We start from the raw sequence: 15098 nt of genomic DNA, 5'->3' as shown, positions 1-15098 counted from the left end.
CAGAGGCGTGATCTTCCGGTGTTTGAAATTGAAATATCTGGCAAATTCAGCGAAGTCTTGTCCATTGAAGGGAGGGCCGTTATCTGTTTTTACGACCTTCGGTATGCCCCATGCTGCGAATACCTCATCAAGTACCGGTATAACAGTGGCCGCTTTGGTGGACGCTATGAGATGCGCAATAGGGAAGCGTGAGTATTCGTCCATGATGACTAGGACATACTTGCTGGATTGTAGCGGTCCACTGCAACATGATGCCACACACCATCCGGCAGTTCGGACATCGGAAGCGGCGCAGGGGGATTCTCTCGACTTACTAGCTGACACTGTGGACAGTCCTTCAGTGTAAGTTCCACCATTTGATCCAGCATAGCGAACCAGACCCGTTCCCGCAGCGCTCGCTTCGTGGCTACGATGCCTCTGTGTCCTTCATGTGCTAGGTTGATGAATCCTTGACGCAGCTGTTTCGGGATGATAATCCGCTTGTCCATTAGTATGAGGCCTTCAGCGGTGATGGACAGCTCCTCCCTCACGTGTTTGAAAGAAGCCAGTTCCTGCTTGTCGATCCGTTCACTCTGCCCTACTTCTTCCAAATGCCTCCAGCTGTTTGCCCGAATGCGATGTTTTACATCTTTAAGTGTAATATCTTCATTTGTAGCTTCCAGTATGGCCTCTAAGGGAACTGCAGGCAATTTTGCTTGAGCCACTACAAAGTGAATGTACTCCTCAGCTAGTGATGGATTGGATTTGGACGTTGCCTTGGGATGTCGTGACATGTAGTCAGCGGGGTTTGCAGCTTTTCCTGGCTTGTGGATTATGGTATACGTGTATTCCTGAAGGCGGATGCCTCAGCGCTCTATTCTGGGTGGCATTTTGGCTCTGGGATTTCCGAAGATGGTTATCAGGGCCTGGTGATCCGTGATAAGAGTGAATTGCTTCCCATAGATGAAAATGTGGAAATGCTCGCAGGCTCAGACTACCGCCAGGCTTTCCTTTTCTGGCTGGGAGTAGGCTCTCTCTGTGTCCGTGAGGCTCCTACTGGCATATGCGACAATATACCGTTGATCACTCTCATTGTCATATTGAGCTAATATCGCCCCTAATCCTATGGGACTTGCAACTACCATGATTTCGGTTTTTCTTCTCGGATTGAAATATGCCAGATTGTTGGCAGATTCAACCGCAGTTTTGATTTCACGAAATGCTTGATCACATCTTGTGGTCCATTAAAATGGGTGTCCTTGTTTGGTCAGCTTTCTCAGAGGGTAACTAATGGTGGCATAGTCCTTGACATATCGTGCACAGTAGCTTGCCATGCCTAGGAAGGAACGTACATCCCCCGCATCTCGCGGCCTGGGAGTGTCATTTAGCGTGGCAAATTTTTCTGGATCTGGTTTCATCCCTGCGCCTGAGAAGATGTGTCCGAAGAATTTCAAAGTGGACTTATGGAATTCACATTTGTCCTTATTTAAAGTCAGATTGGCCTCCAATAGAGCATGGCAAACTCGGTTCAGCGCTGTGTCGTGTTCTTACATGGTTGCACCATATACCAGGATGTCGTCACTGTAATTTAGGGTGTTGGGAATGTGATGGATTACCTTTCTGATGGCCTCCTGGAATATCTCAGTGGCCGAGGAGACCCCGAAGCTGAGCCTTTTGTATCTAAATAGACCTTGGTGAGTCGAGAAGGTGGTAATATATCTCGATTTTTCATGAAGTTCCAATTGATGATAGCCCTTGTTGAGATCTAATTTTGAGAATATTTGCGCACCATTGAGTGACGCAATCATGTCGCTGACATGGGGTCCCGGGTGTCTTTCCCGTTCGATGGCGGTGTTGGGTACCCTCATATCAACACAGAGGCGCACTTTGCCAGGAGAGCCCTTCTTAGGCACGACGACCACCGGAGAGACCCAGGACGTGGGTCCTGACGTTCTCTCAATACTGTCAGCTTGGAGAAGATCCTGTGGTTCCTCCTCTACGGACTGTTGCAAATGAAATGGAATTTTCCGGTGGTGTTGCGCTATGGGAGTCACTCGTTCGTTTATGTGCAGTCGAACTTGGCAGTGAGCCATCTTTCCAAGGCCGGTGAATAATTTTGGAAACTTGTGGACTATGTCCGGTTCATCATCTACTTTATACAAAATGTCCACTAGTCGAAGTCGTTCCGCCGTGGGCAAACTGAGAAGACAATCTGCTTCTGGACCATCAATTACATGAATGTGAGCCGGAATAGTTCTGTCCTTGTAGGTAAGATTAGTCTGGAATTGTCCTAAACACGGAAGAGGTTTCTTCGACTTCCAGGTGTACACTCGCACGTTGGCTTTATGCAAGTGTGGTGATGGATTCATTTTCTTGTATGCTGCAACTGAAATGTAGTTGAGAGACGCTCCACTATCCAGAACAAACTTGGCCCAGTGTGTGTCCATTTTAATATCTAGTCGCGGATATTTCTTTAGCCGGTCCGGGTCTGCAACCATGCAGACGTACCCATCACTGTCCTGAGATATTGGTGACAGTGACCTTGACTCACAAGATGGCGATCGACGAGATCGATATGTCCCATGAGACTGACGACTGGACTGTGAAGACCCAGTGGAGGAATCTCTGTAGTCCCACACTACTTTAGCATGATGGCGATTGTTAGGCTGTCTGGATTGTCTGTAATTGTCTCTGTGGGTGTCTTTGCGAGAGGTTCCGCAAACATTTTCAAAGTGGTTACCCCGACCACACTTCCTACATTTTTGGCCTAAGGCAGGGCATGTCTCCGTGTGAGGGAAGTCATATCCACAGCGATAACATTTAAGTTGGCGCGCCTGTCACTTATCAGTCCAGCTCGAACTGCGACGCTGGTGACTTGCATAATGTGACTGAACTTTGGATCTAGAAGATCTTTGCTTCGTAGGGGAGGACCTGTTGGTGGTACGGGATTGAAGCCAAAATGCTTGCTCACGTTTTTCGCCTCTTCCAGCCTCCATTTTCTTGGCATGTTCTTCTGCCTGATCATGTACTCGCGTCATTTCCTCGATCTCATCCAGCGAGTAGCTCTTCTTTAGCAGACGTCTAAGTAACGACTCAGACTGACATCCTTCTATGATTCGCAGGCGAAGTGCGTCTTCCGTCGAGAAAGAATCAAATTCACAGTAGCGGGCCAAACGCGTGATGAAAGTGTTCATGGGTTCATCTTTTTCTTGCGAAGCCAAATTGAGTCTATATCTTTCATAGTCAACATTCCGTTTGTGAAGAAATTTCTGTTTAGTGCGTCGCGCACATTGACATAGGACGAAGCATCCGCGACCGGAAGCTCCTTTATAATCCTACCAACGTCTTTCCCTATTAAATTGCGTAATGCAATCAGTTGTTGCTCTTCCTCGGTTACACGAGACCCCTTCATGAAGTCTTCGAAGTCTTCTAGCCACTCCTGCCAGCAAAGGCCCATACCTCCCCCCGATATGAGGGCCAGGGGTTCCGGTGGGCGTAGAAAGGAGACTCCGATCGTGCCGAGTCCGGGTCCAGCCATGTGCCCGGTGGATGTAGAGGAGTCCGGCCTGGTGCTGGTGCTGGCGCTGGCAGAGGCGCTGGCAGAGGCATGACCTTGTCATGCCGTTGGCGATCCCGACATGGCATATGAAACTGGTGAGGCAGATGCTGTGCGAAATGTGCAAGTCACAGGGGTCCTCCACGCACTTGCCGCTCAGGCCAGACTGGAACCGTCAACGCCCCTCTTTAGTGTCTCTAATGTGTAGGATCATTATGAAGGCGCCAATGGCGTAACGAACAGTCCACCAGCCACTGGACAGATATGACTGGTCACTCGCACTACTGGACATTGAGGGTATGCACCTAGATGTGCATGCAGTCCCATACGTTCGTTACATGGCCTTGAAATTTACTTATATGCATCAGAAATCATCTTCCATGGCCATTTGCCAATGCTTGTTTCCAATTACAGCAAACGCCTGACCTTAAAATGGCCACCGGGTCCTTCGCGCAGGGGATTGGGTGAGGCGCCTGACTTTAAGATGGCCTCCGGTGAGATCTCGATCCTTGCGAGATTTAGGCCTTATTCCTGGAAGGGCAGCCATGCAGGCATTCACGGGCAGCAGGAGTTCGGGACAGCAGCCTCCCCACCACATGCGACGGGTGGGCTCCCGGATCGCGACGAAAACAGCAGGAAATTTGCCACACGCGGACTCTTCGCCACACGCGACCAGGGTGGCCTCCCGGATCACGATCCGACCAGCGACCTCACCGGGACAGCTGCACACGGCTGGGGTGGCCTCCCAGGGCGTGCAACACAGATTCCACAGAGTCTTCAGCTCCGAGGTAGTGGAGCGAAGCGGCGCGACAGCAGGCACAACGCAGTCGGGACGGGCACATGATCCGCTGCTCAGCTTCAAGGCAGTGGAGCGCACGCACAACAGGAAGCAGGTAAGCGTTGCACACAGGTTGTGGTCACCTTCATCGCCAGTTGTAGTGTCGCCCTTGTATTATAGATGACGCAGACACTATGTTCATTAGAGGATCTTTATTTCCCTGCTTCCTTCTTCTACCTGACCCTACTCTACTCTGCTCTTTCGTCGATCCTCCTCTTCCGCCGCCCCTCGCACTCCTCCCATATCCTCTTCTCATGTGCTGGTCCTAGCGCCCAGCACATGTCACAACATTTCAGTCCCAATGCTTTTTTCTAGGGTTAACCCAGTTGAAGTTGTCCTTCCTTTATGTTTAGTTTAGAATTGGCTCTTGAGGTGGCGTGCCCCGAGCTCAAGAACCAATCAGTGCCCTTGACTATGCAGGAAAGGGGCAGGTAAATGAGATCATTGGTGGGAGTCTGGGGTTTGATTCTTAGCACTTGGGAGAGTCTCTTAAGAAATATTGGCTCTTCAGGTTGTTTCTCAAGGCTATTACTTCGAATTTCAAGCTCCCCCTCCAAAGCATAGCTTCTTCTGGCTCCCTTCCCCGAAACATAAAAAAGAGTCGGCATTACAGGTCCTAATGACCTAGAAGAGAGATCTGATCCCCTTCCTTTTTGTGGCAGGTGCCAAGGTTGGTATTTTCCAGTATTTCTCTGTAGGAACTCATCATGCGACTACTGCAGAGTTATGAACCTAAACTATCCAAACACATTTTAACAGCAATTCATTTCAAGTTGAATTCGTTGCAAAAGGTGATCCCATTGGTTCAGCAGGTGGATGTTCTGGCGTCCTTAAACCTATAGATACCTACTTACATATTCTCATCTCTAGGAAGCATGAGAAGATTCTGATGTTTGTGGTTGGGCACTCACTTGGGATTCCCAGTCCTGCCTTTCAGGCTTAAAGCATCTCCACGGGTGTTCATGAAGTGTTAGCCCCAGTGAGTCCCAATCGGAACAAGAGCGACATGCACATTTATCCCTACCTGGACAATCTTCTCACGGTCTCGGATTCTTCACAGAAGTTGCTATAGGACATTAAACAGCTGGTGAAGACTTTGAGGGAATCCTTATCAACCTAATAAATCCAATCTGGAACCCTCGTCAACATGGAGCCTGGCCTTGAACAGAGGTTATTCTTGCATGTATTCCTATGGCAATAAGACTCATATTTGTTCAGAGACAACTGGTTCTTCTAAAACTGAGTCAGGCATAAGCAGGGGACTCCCTTCGTGTTCAGTGATACATGGTCAGTATCTCTTCATGTAGTTCCCATAGCTCAAATCATATATATATGTATTGCACTGTTTAAAGGACTGAGCTTGCTTGTTCTGTAGTATGTTCTTCTTGCAGGCAGTCTCTCTGTTTGTGGTTCCTTGGCTTCTTTGACATTTGGATCTTCCAGTGCCCCATGTGCTGCAACATTGGCTTCCAGCCTCTAACAATTCCCATCTTCAGATTCCAGTGTCACAGTCCCTGATATATCACCTCTTTTGGTATATGGAGCCTCACAATTAGGAGAAAGGTATCTTCCCTCCACATACCCCGGTCATAATAATAATGGATGCCAGCATCAAAGTTTGGGGAGTCGATCTGAACTTTGACTCTGCAGAAGGTCTTTGGAAAACTCACAAGAGAGTTCGTTCCTCCAACTGGGGAAAGCTTGAATCAGTTTTGGATAGCTCTTCAGAAATTTCAAACCAGGATCTTACGACAGAAGTGGTGGTGAGAGCAGACAATGTGGTAACCGTGTCATACCTGAACCATCAATTTGAGACAGGATGTCCCTCCCTGAATATTTTCATTCTAAAGATAGAAGAACTTGGCATCTCTGAAGGCAATTCATTTTCAGGGTAGAAGCAACATAATAACAGCCAGACACTGTAACCAGAGTGTTTCACTGCTACCAGGGAGGTGTTTTTGATAATTTGTCTAATGTTTGGCTATCCTAAAGTAGATCTATCCTCAAAATGCCCTTCTTCCTGCTTCCTTTTCAAGACTCAAGGACCAGCATTCTGCAGATGTCGCCACCCTCTGTAAATGTAACTGTCACAATACTCGCTTTGTTAAGGATGCCGTGTTACCTATCGTACCTATGCACACCCAGTCTCCATCCATCAGACGATGCACCGGGGGATCAGCCGCTGTCTTTTCATGGAAGAAGAGCAAGGTGGGAACCTCGGTAGGTCGGCCACGCCCATGATTTTTGCTTGTCCGGGTGTATGCGTGTAGGTCACCCGCTATGCTCGGCCTCATGTGAAACAGAGTCCCAGAGGTGGCATGACTGTGGCTCTCTGGTGTGTAGTACATGTTCATGCCCACCATGCACAAAAGCCACTAGGGCTCATGGGAAATGTAGTCTGCCTAATGGCGAGGGTAATTTTTAAAGGTAGCCTAAGACTAAATACAAATGTATAACAAGAGATAGGGCCCACGCCAAGTATAAGCATTATTCAGCCTCAAGCGAGCCTCCTAATTGTAATAGTGTCATTAACATTTGCGAAATTCCAAAGAAGTCAGCGCACTACTAATGAATGTACTTGTCATCTATAAATTCAAAAAACTCTTTTTTTCTACATATACAATATAAAAACACATTGTGCATGCAAACCGGGAAAGGCAGCCAACCTGAGACAACAAAAATTAAAAGCAGGTGCTGATGCACCTGTATACCGGATGCACAGCGATAGGAGAAACTGCAAACTGTTTCACAATGTACACTTAATCATTTACAGTATCATTGCTTGAACAAAACATAAAAAACACTGACACTGACAAAATATGCTCCTTTAATTGTTGAGCTTGTCATTCATCAAAATCAGAAAAAAACATTTTGATGCAAAACTTGATAATTAAGTTCCAAATGAACATGTGAATTGTCAATATCAATTCTTCTTAAAAAGGCATCAGCATAGAACTTGTAACATTGAAATGGACGGCGATTGTGGTTGTTGTTGCCCAATGCATTTCGGGATTCTCAAAAATCACTTCTTCAGGGGCCTGTAATTAAAAGAATAAAACAAAAGAACATTTGCAAATATTCATTGTGTAAAATATTGAAAGCATGAATACACATAATCTGTAGATACAACTTGCATGACCAGAGTGGTAGGAACACACCTGTACATGTCCTTGAACCAGACAAGAATCAACTCTTGTGATGGAAACAAAAGTGAGTGAAATTGAAGATTATTTCTACTGTATGGTGGCGTCATTCTGTGTGGAGAAAAGAAGCACCAGAAACCAATAGCCAAAAGAAAACACTCCCTTTGGGGGTGACCAGTGATATGCTCAAATAAGAAAAAAGACGAAAGAAGAAGAAGAAAAAATAGAGAGAAAAAAAGAAAAATAATTTAGTACTTGGTTAATGACCCTTACTGGAATGGCGGGAATCTGTAAAGTAGATGCTGAGTATATGTCCTCTCAGTATAGAGAGCTATCGCCCGCACTCCTCTGAGTAATATACAAAAGCTTCAACTGGTCTGCTGGAATATAAAAAACACACAAACTGAACTCGATGTTCAACAACCTATGAAATGTGAATGTCTCAGAAAATCACATACTGCAAACAATATACCTCATGTCAGGCTGCTGTTGCCTATGATGTCTGTTGAAGCCCAGAATTCTAACTAATTCAAAAGGCGAGGACGCCACTGTTGATAATACTGCCAAACATACCCATGTGCCTATGCAGGAATGGCTGAACGCGGCAAAACCTGAGACCAAGGGAAACAACACAGAAAGAATGGTAATCCACTCAGCGGTCAATAAAACTTGCTAGTTACCGCTCGCTGTCAACTAGACGCTGATATTAATAGCAAAGAGTGTTCCTTTACCTTGGATTAGTTTAGCAATCTCGTCAAACCTGGACGGCGGGGCAATGAGTGTGCACTTGGTGCGGAAAAGCGGCGAAGATCCACGTACGCTTTAAAAAAAATTTAACTGCATCGCGTCTGACGTCACCTCGTGTATGCTGACTGTAGACAACGGAAGAGGACTCCAGCAAATGACTACTTTCTGTATCTCCGTGGAAAAATGAATAGCCTGAAATGAAAAACATTCTCATCAATCGACTGCAACTTGTTGGAGCCGATCACTGAAGCAATAATAAACGTGTATGTGATAAATGTCCGGCTTAATGCTCTGTAAATGAAGTTGAATCAAATATTGTGTGAAAAAAAGATCTACTCTCAAAATAAACAAACTTGGTGACAGGTGCGTGATTGAGACAGAGCTACTGACTGAAAAAATGTTAAATAAATATGGAAAGGTGGGTGAGCTAAAGAAATTTGTGTGTATATAGTTGCTGAACGTAAAACATGTACACTTTTGTATACTACCAAACCTACTAGAAGAGCTGGTGTGTAAACATCGGTTCTCCTTATGTCCTGAGAATATTTGTGATACTCCGGTGTATGAATGCTCATCAATAATGAACATAAATAGAGAAACGTTAGGAAATAGGAACCACAGTGTGAGTGATCAAAAGTACTAAAAAAAGTGCCCAGTGAAGAAACAACCAATGATCGACTAGAAGTGAAATCGTAGATAAACTAGTGGTTGATAGATGAATGGAAAGGACAGTACTTACAGACTACACAATATTAAAGAAAACATAGCATTTCCAATTTGTCGTTAAGCCCTGCTGGTACCAGTGTGTGAAGAAATTTGGTCCACCAAACCTCCCTTTGAGCTAGAACCTTGGGAGTATCAGTGCCTAATCTAGATGGAACGATTTCTAAAATCGTGAACTTCAATTGAGCATTGGTGTGGTGATGTTGTGACCAGTGCGTTGCTAAATTTGTCTTGAAACTTTTTGTCCGGATAGAACTTTTGTGTTCAGAGATGCGAATTTTGATTTTGCGCGAAGTTTTGCCTACATAAAGGAGTCCGCAGGGGCATTTAATAGTGTAGATCACATTGGTGCTATTGCAATCTCCGTTGTATTTGAGTGAAATGGGTTGACCGGAATGTGGGTGATTGATGACGTTCCTAGTCATCACATTGTTGCAATTAACGCAGTTATGGCATTTGCGCATGCCAGTGAAGGGTGCCATATTGACTGATGGCGATCTTTTTTACAATTCTTTGATGTTCCTACTGCGTGTGTATGCAAAGAGTGGTGGTTCCGAAAATAAACCGTTGAAATCCAGTTCATGTTGAAGTAATTCCCTCCTCGATTTAATGATTCTACTGATGTTAGACGAATTGGTGGAATATTTGGATACAAATACTTGTCTATTATGACTCTTAACTGGTTTAGGTGATAACAATTCAATGCGATCTCTTTGTTTGGTTTTAGCCACTGCTGCATGTAGTACGTGGTCTGGATAACCACGCGCTCTGAATTTAATGCATTGTTCAGACAGTGCCTCGTCTAATTGGTTAGGGTCTGATGTTATTCTGTTGGTACGTAACGCCTGAGAGAAAGGCAAGTTACGTAACAAAGAAGGCGGGTGAAAACTGGAATACATCAATAAATTATTCCTATCTATGGGCTTGGAATAAACTGAAGTAAAAAAAGAATTGCTGTTTTTAGTGATTAATACATCCAGAAATGGCACTGAATCCACGCTGATATTGTGTGTAAATTTGATACGGGCATTCTTGACATTCAATTCATTGATGTTGGATTCAAGTGATGCTCGTGAATTTGTCCAAATCAAAAAAATGTCATCAATGAACCGTACGTAGAAAGCGAGATAAGTACTCCATTTAATGTTGTTGAAAATGTGATCATGCTCAAATTTAGACATGAAAGTATTGGCATAAACAGGGGCCCCGGAAAAACCAATGCTGGGGAGTCGATCTGAACTTTGACTCTGCAGAAGGTCTTTGGAGAACTCACAAGAGAGTTCATTCCTCATTGAGGTCTGTAGGTCGGCCACGCCCATGATTTTTGCTTGTCCGGGTGTATGCGTGTAGGTCACCCGCTATGCTCGGCCTCATGTGAAACAGAGTCCCAGAGGTGGCATGACTGTGGCTCTATGGTGTGTAGTACATGTTCTTGCTCACCATGCACAAAAGCCACTAGGGCTCATGGGAAATGTAGTCTGCCTAATGGCGAGGGTCATTTTTCAAGGTAGCCTAACACTAAATACAAATGTATGACAAGAGATAGGGCCCACGCCAAGTATAACCTTTGCTACAAGTTGCGCACATAAGTACATCTAGTACTGATGAAGAGTATCTTTGTGGTTTACAACTCTATGCGTAAGGTATTTTTATTACTACTTTTACTTATCTGTGTGTGCATAGTTCTGTAATTTGAAGGAAGTAAGACAGCTATGTGCAGTTAAAGTAAAAGAGACCTAATATATAAACCATTATTGTAAAGTATTTAATTGAGTCCCTGGGACATCATCATTCAGTCCTGGTACACAAGTGCTCAACATATACTCCCAGGACTGTTCTTTTTCTAAAAGTGTTCTTCTCAAAATTGGCCTCATGTCGATTTTTCCAGTGATGGTCCAGTGCCAATCATTTTCAGAGTGACCCCTTCTAGGAAATGTGTGGTCAGATGTGTAGTAATACATTTACAACAGATACTGCTGCGATAGTTGCTAATTCTGATTTTGACGTTTCTGGAGGTGATCCTTATGTACATCTTGTCACATGGACACAAGATAAGGTACACCAAATTCAAGGAGTTGCAATAAGTGTGGCTCCTTTGTTCCCATGGAATATTTAGACCCAAATCCACCGTCCTACTCATTGTGGTGAATTTACACACTGAAAACCTCAGTGCAACAAAAATGGCCTGTTACCCTAAGGAGGTTCCAGAGACTTGGTTGTTTGGTGCTGTTTTGTTTGGGTCTGTCACTGCAGTGTCTGTATGCAGTCTAGTACTGCCATGTCGACCTGGCAAGTGCAGCCACTTGCCAGGCCCTAACCTTCCCTTTTCTTACATGTGAATCACACCTAAGGTAGGCCCAAAGTACCCCTGTGGGCAGGGTGCAGTGTATGTGAAAGGTAGGACATGCCCTGATGTGTGTGGCATGTCCTGATAGTGAAATACTGCCAATTTCGATTTTCACTATTGTAAGGCTATCTGTTCCATAGGATAGATTTGGGAGTTTGCTCATAACATCTCATGAGCATTAGTGCCCATGGGAACAAGATAACACTTTACAAACATAAGAGACTGAGAGTGCACCAATTTTGTTAACTTTTCCCATAGATCACAGAGCCTGTTAATATCATGGAAGTAATACATACAATAAGTTTTTCTCTTGTTCTACTCTGGACCTTGCCCGTTTCTCTTCTGCGGGGACTTGCATATACCTTCCCTGTAATTATTCCACTTTTCCCAAATCTTTAGCCCCTTGTTGGGACACCCTCTAGATTCATACACTGTCCTCTCTGTCAGCATGCACCAATGCATATCTCTCTCCCTCGCTGTTAGGGACAGTGGCTCTTGTGCCCTCCACAATCTTGCAACGTTCCACTTTGCAATTATCATACCAAGAGTCACCCATATTCTCTCTTTGGTGTTTAGGTTGGTCTGGCCCCATATATTCAGGAGGCACAACTTTATACAGTAATCAATCTTACATCCCATCACTTCAGCCATACACTTTGTAACTACTGACCAGTACATCTGTTTATATGCACAAAGGTTCCCTCCTGCCCACATCTTCTCATGCATCCTGGTTCCATTCTATAGCCCATCTTTACCATTGCAGGGCCCGCAAGATAGATTCTGTGGAGCACTTTTAGCTGTATCATTCTCAGCCTAGATGAGATAGCTACCTCCTTGGGGGAAGCCAGTGTCTCAAGCCATTCCGCTCCCATTTAGATCGAAGCCGGAGGAGGGGTTCAGACAGTTTATTAATTATTTTCCTATAAGTCAAAGTAATGGCTTTCTCTGGCATCTACTCATCTAGGATACTATCTTCTAGCAGGGAGGATTCTGGTGGCGTCTCTCCCCTAGCTATTACCGTCTGTAGCGTGTTTGATCTGTATGTATCTGAAATATTTTGTGTTGGCAATTTCATACTCCAACCTTAGAGATGCCGATCAAGTCCCATCGGTCAAAGCCCTTAGTTTTTCTGAGATTGCCAACGGCATCCGCGTCCCAGAGAGGGGTAGCGCGTGTTATTTTACCATACCAAGCCATGTTTTTCATAGCCACCCGCCATATCTGTACCGCATGCATTGTAGGGCCTGTCAGGTTCAATTTAGTGGGATTGGTATGTAACGCCCTTGTAAAATCACCGCTTGTGAGCAGCCACCTGTCCATTTGATATCCGGCATCCCCGGGGGCCTATAATTGCACTGATTAATTGCTGTAAGCCGCGCAGCTCAATAGTATCATTTGATATCAGGGAGTGCAATTCCACCATCATACCACCCTTGTGTGAGTTTCTGAATAGATATGCTGGGTGGCCTCTTCCCCCACAGGAGCTCTCTTTGGGCACCTTCTATGGATTTAAAGTAATCTGCCCCAAACGGGCGAGGCGAGTTTTGCAATACGTATAAAAAGCGTGGTAGGGCCATCATTTTGAATAATGCTGCACGTCCTAACAGGGACAGCGGGGGAGATTTTCAATGCCTGACATCAGATCTTAGTCTTTGTAGCGGGGACAAGAGATTTCATTCATAAAAATGTGTTGGATCCTTAGAAACATAGATCCCTAGATATTTAAATCTCACTTCGGCTTCACTAATATTGATACCAGTGGCAGTGCCGGTGTTTTGCCAATCAGAACATAGATGATTGATTTGGACCAATTTATAATATAGCCAGAGCACTTCCCAAATGCTATAAAAATATGCATGGCTCTATTTAGGGAGGTACTGGGCGACGCCAAAGATAACAGTATGTCTTCAGCATATAACGAAATACAATCCTCCCACTCCTCGGCCCATTTTAATCCCCTAGCAATAGGGTCTTTTCTTATCCACATTGCTAGCGGCTCCAAGATCAGGGCAAAGAGAAATGAGGGAAAGGAGACAGACATGTCTGGTTTCTCTTTCGAGTGCAAACACCGGGGACCTTCGGTTGTTGACCACCACTTGAACCAGTGGGTTTTTATACAGTAGCTGAACCCAGCTCAAAAAAACGGGACCAAATCCCAATTTCCTTAATACTGAAAACATGTAGGGCCATTCAATCGTGTTGAACGCCATGGCGGCATCGAGGGATACCACCATCGCGTCTTCACGTATTGTGTTCACTCGATCTATCACTCAGTGAAGTTGCCGTAGGTTAAGAGAAGTACTTCTGGCTGGCATGAAGCCAGACTGGTTCGGGTGCACCAATTTGTTTATAACTTGTAATAAGCGGTGGGCAGTATTTGCGCTAGGATTTTGGCTTCTGCATTAAGAGGTGATATCGGTCTACATGAGGAGCATTTGCTCTTGGGTTTTCTGTTTTTTTTAATAACCACTATGGTTGCTAACCTCTGATCTACTGAGAGTGTTCCCATCTCTCGGCTCTCCTAAAACATTGCTGCCAGATAAGGCACAAGCCTGCTAGGGACGAGTTTGTACAGTTCAATAGGCAAGCCATTAGGGCCCATTGCCTTGCCCGCCCTCAAATCTTGTATAGCTTTTTCAACCTCTGTAGTTGCTAAATCCTGTTCTAGTTCTTCCCGATCTTCATCAGAGAGCAGGGATAGGGAGATGTCTTCCAGGAATGCATCTGCGTCTTCTCCTGTATAAGTGATTTGGAATCTATAGATTCGGTCAAAGTAGTCGCCAAATGCATTCACAATTTCTTGCGGCTCAGTGTGTATAATGTTAAGTTTATCCGTAAGTTCTACCACCACTCTTTTAGCTTGTTCTCTGCTGTCCAACCAGGCTAATAAATTCCCGGTCTTGTCCCCTACCTCATAGAGTGTTGCCCTGTATTGTGCTTTGGCAGTATCCGTGGCTCGGGCCACGTATTCTTTTGTCTTTAATTTCAGGGTATGCCTAACCTCATCTGTATTAGTTTCTCATAATTTACTTTCCAATTCCAATATCTCTGTTTCAAGACTTGCTAATGCTACCTATTTTTCTTTCTTGGTGCCTGTGATCAGGGAGACAGCATAGCTTCTAATTATGGCATTAAAGGCTTCCCACAGTGTTTGTGCAGAATCAACGAGTCTTCGTTTGCACTGAAGTAAAGTTCAGTTTCTCTCACAATTTTTCTTTTAGCAGGGGGATCTTGAGATACCAAGGATTTATTGGGGCTACTCTTACGATCCGTGGCTCCCCAACTTCTACTCGGGCCCAGATAGGTGAATGATCTGATATTCCCCTAGCTAGATGTCTAACTTCACTGACCTGCTCTAGCTGGTCTGCTAGTGCTATGATATAATCTATTCTAGACATGCTGTGGTGGGCACCTGAGTAAAATGTGTATTGCTGCTCTACAGCATGGCGCACCCTCCATATATCAGTGAGTCCCATTGCTTCCAGGAAATTATGGATTTGTGTACAGACAGGTGGCAAGTTTATTCTGGGCCGGCGATCAAGACTATCCGAAACAATTGAATTGAAGTCCCCCCTAACAAGTAGTCTCCCCTCTGGCAGAGTAAGCAGGAGGTCACCCAGGTCCCTGAAGGTTGAGGTCTGGAGGCCAGGATGGTACATACAATGATGCCAGGTTTAATATATCGCCTTCCCATCTCCCTGAAACTGCTACAAATCTACCCAAATTACCATCCATGTGCGATCAATAGCCATCTGGAAGCTTTTA

The 15098-nt window shown here is 44.9% G+C and overlaps 1 long non-coding RNA gene across 1 annotated transcript; it reads right to left on the bottom strand.

The window, feature by feature from the left end:
* Positions 1–7301: 7301 nt before the first annotated feature.
* On the bottom strand, positions 7302–8059 carry LOC146799900 (uncharacterized). The gene is made up of 3 exons (XR_014968043.1): positions 7989–8059; positions 7790–7896; positions 7302–7411 (listed from the first exon to the last, which is right to left on the bottom strand). It is a non-coding gene; the product is annotated as an uncharacterized LOC146799900 (long non-coding RNA).
* Positions 8060–15098: the final 7039 nt, after the last annotated feature.

This window comes from Triturus cristatus, chromosome 8 (genome assembly GCF_964204655.1).
Source record: "Triturus cristatus chromosome 8, aTriCri1.1, whole genome shotgun sequence".
Lineage (NCBI taxonomy): Eukaryota > Metazoa > Chordata > Amphibia > Caudata > Salamandridae > Triturus > Triturus cristatus.
This window is presented reverse-complemented; position numbering and strand designations above follow the sequence as displayed.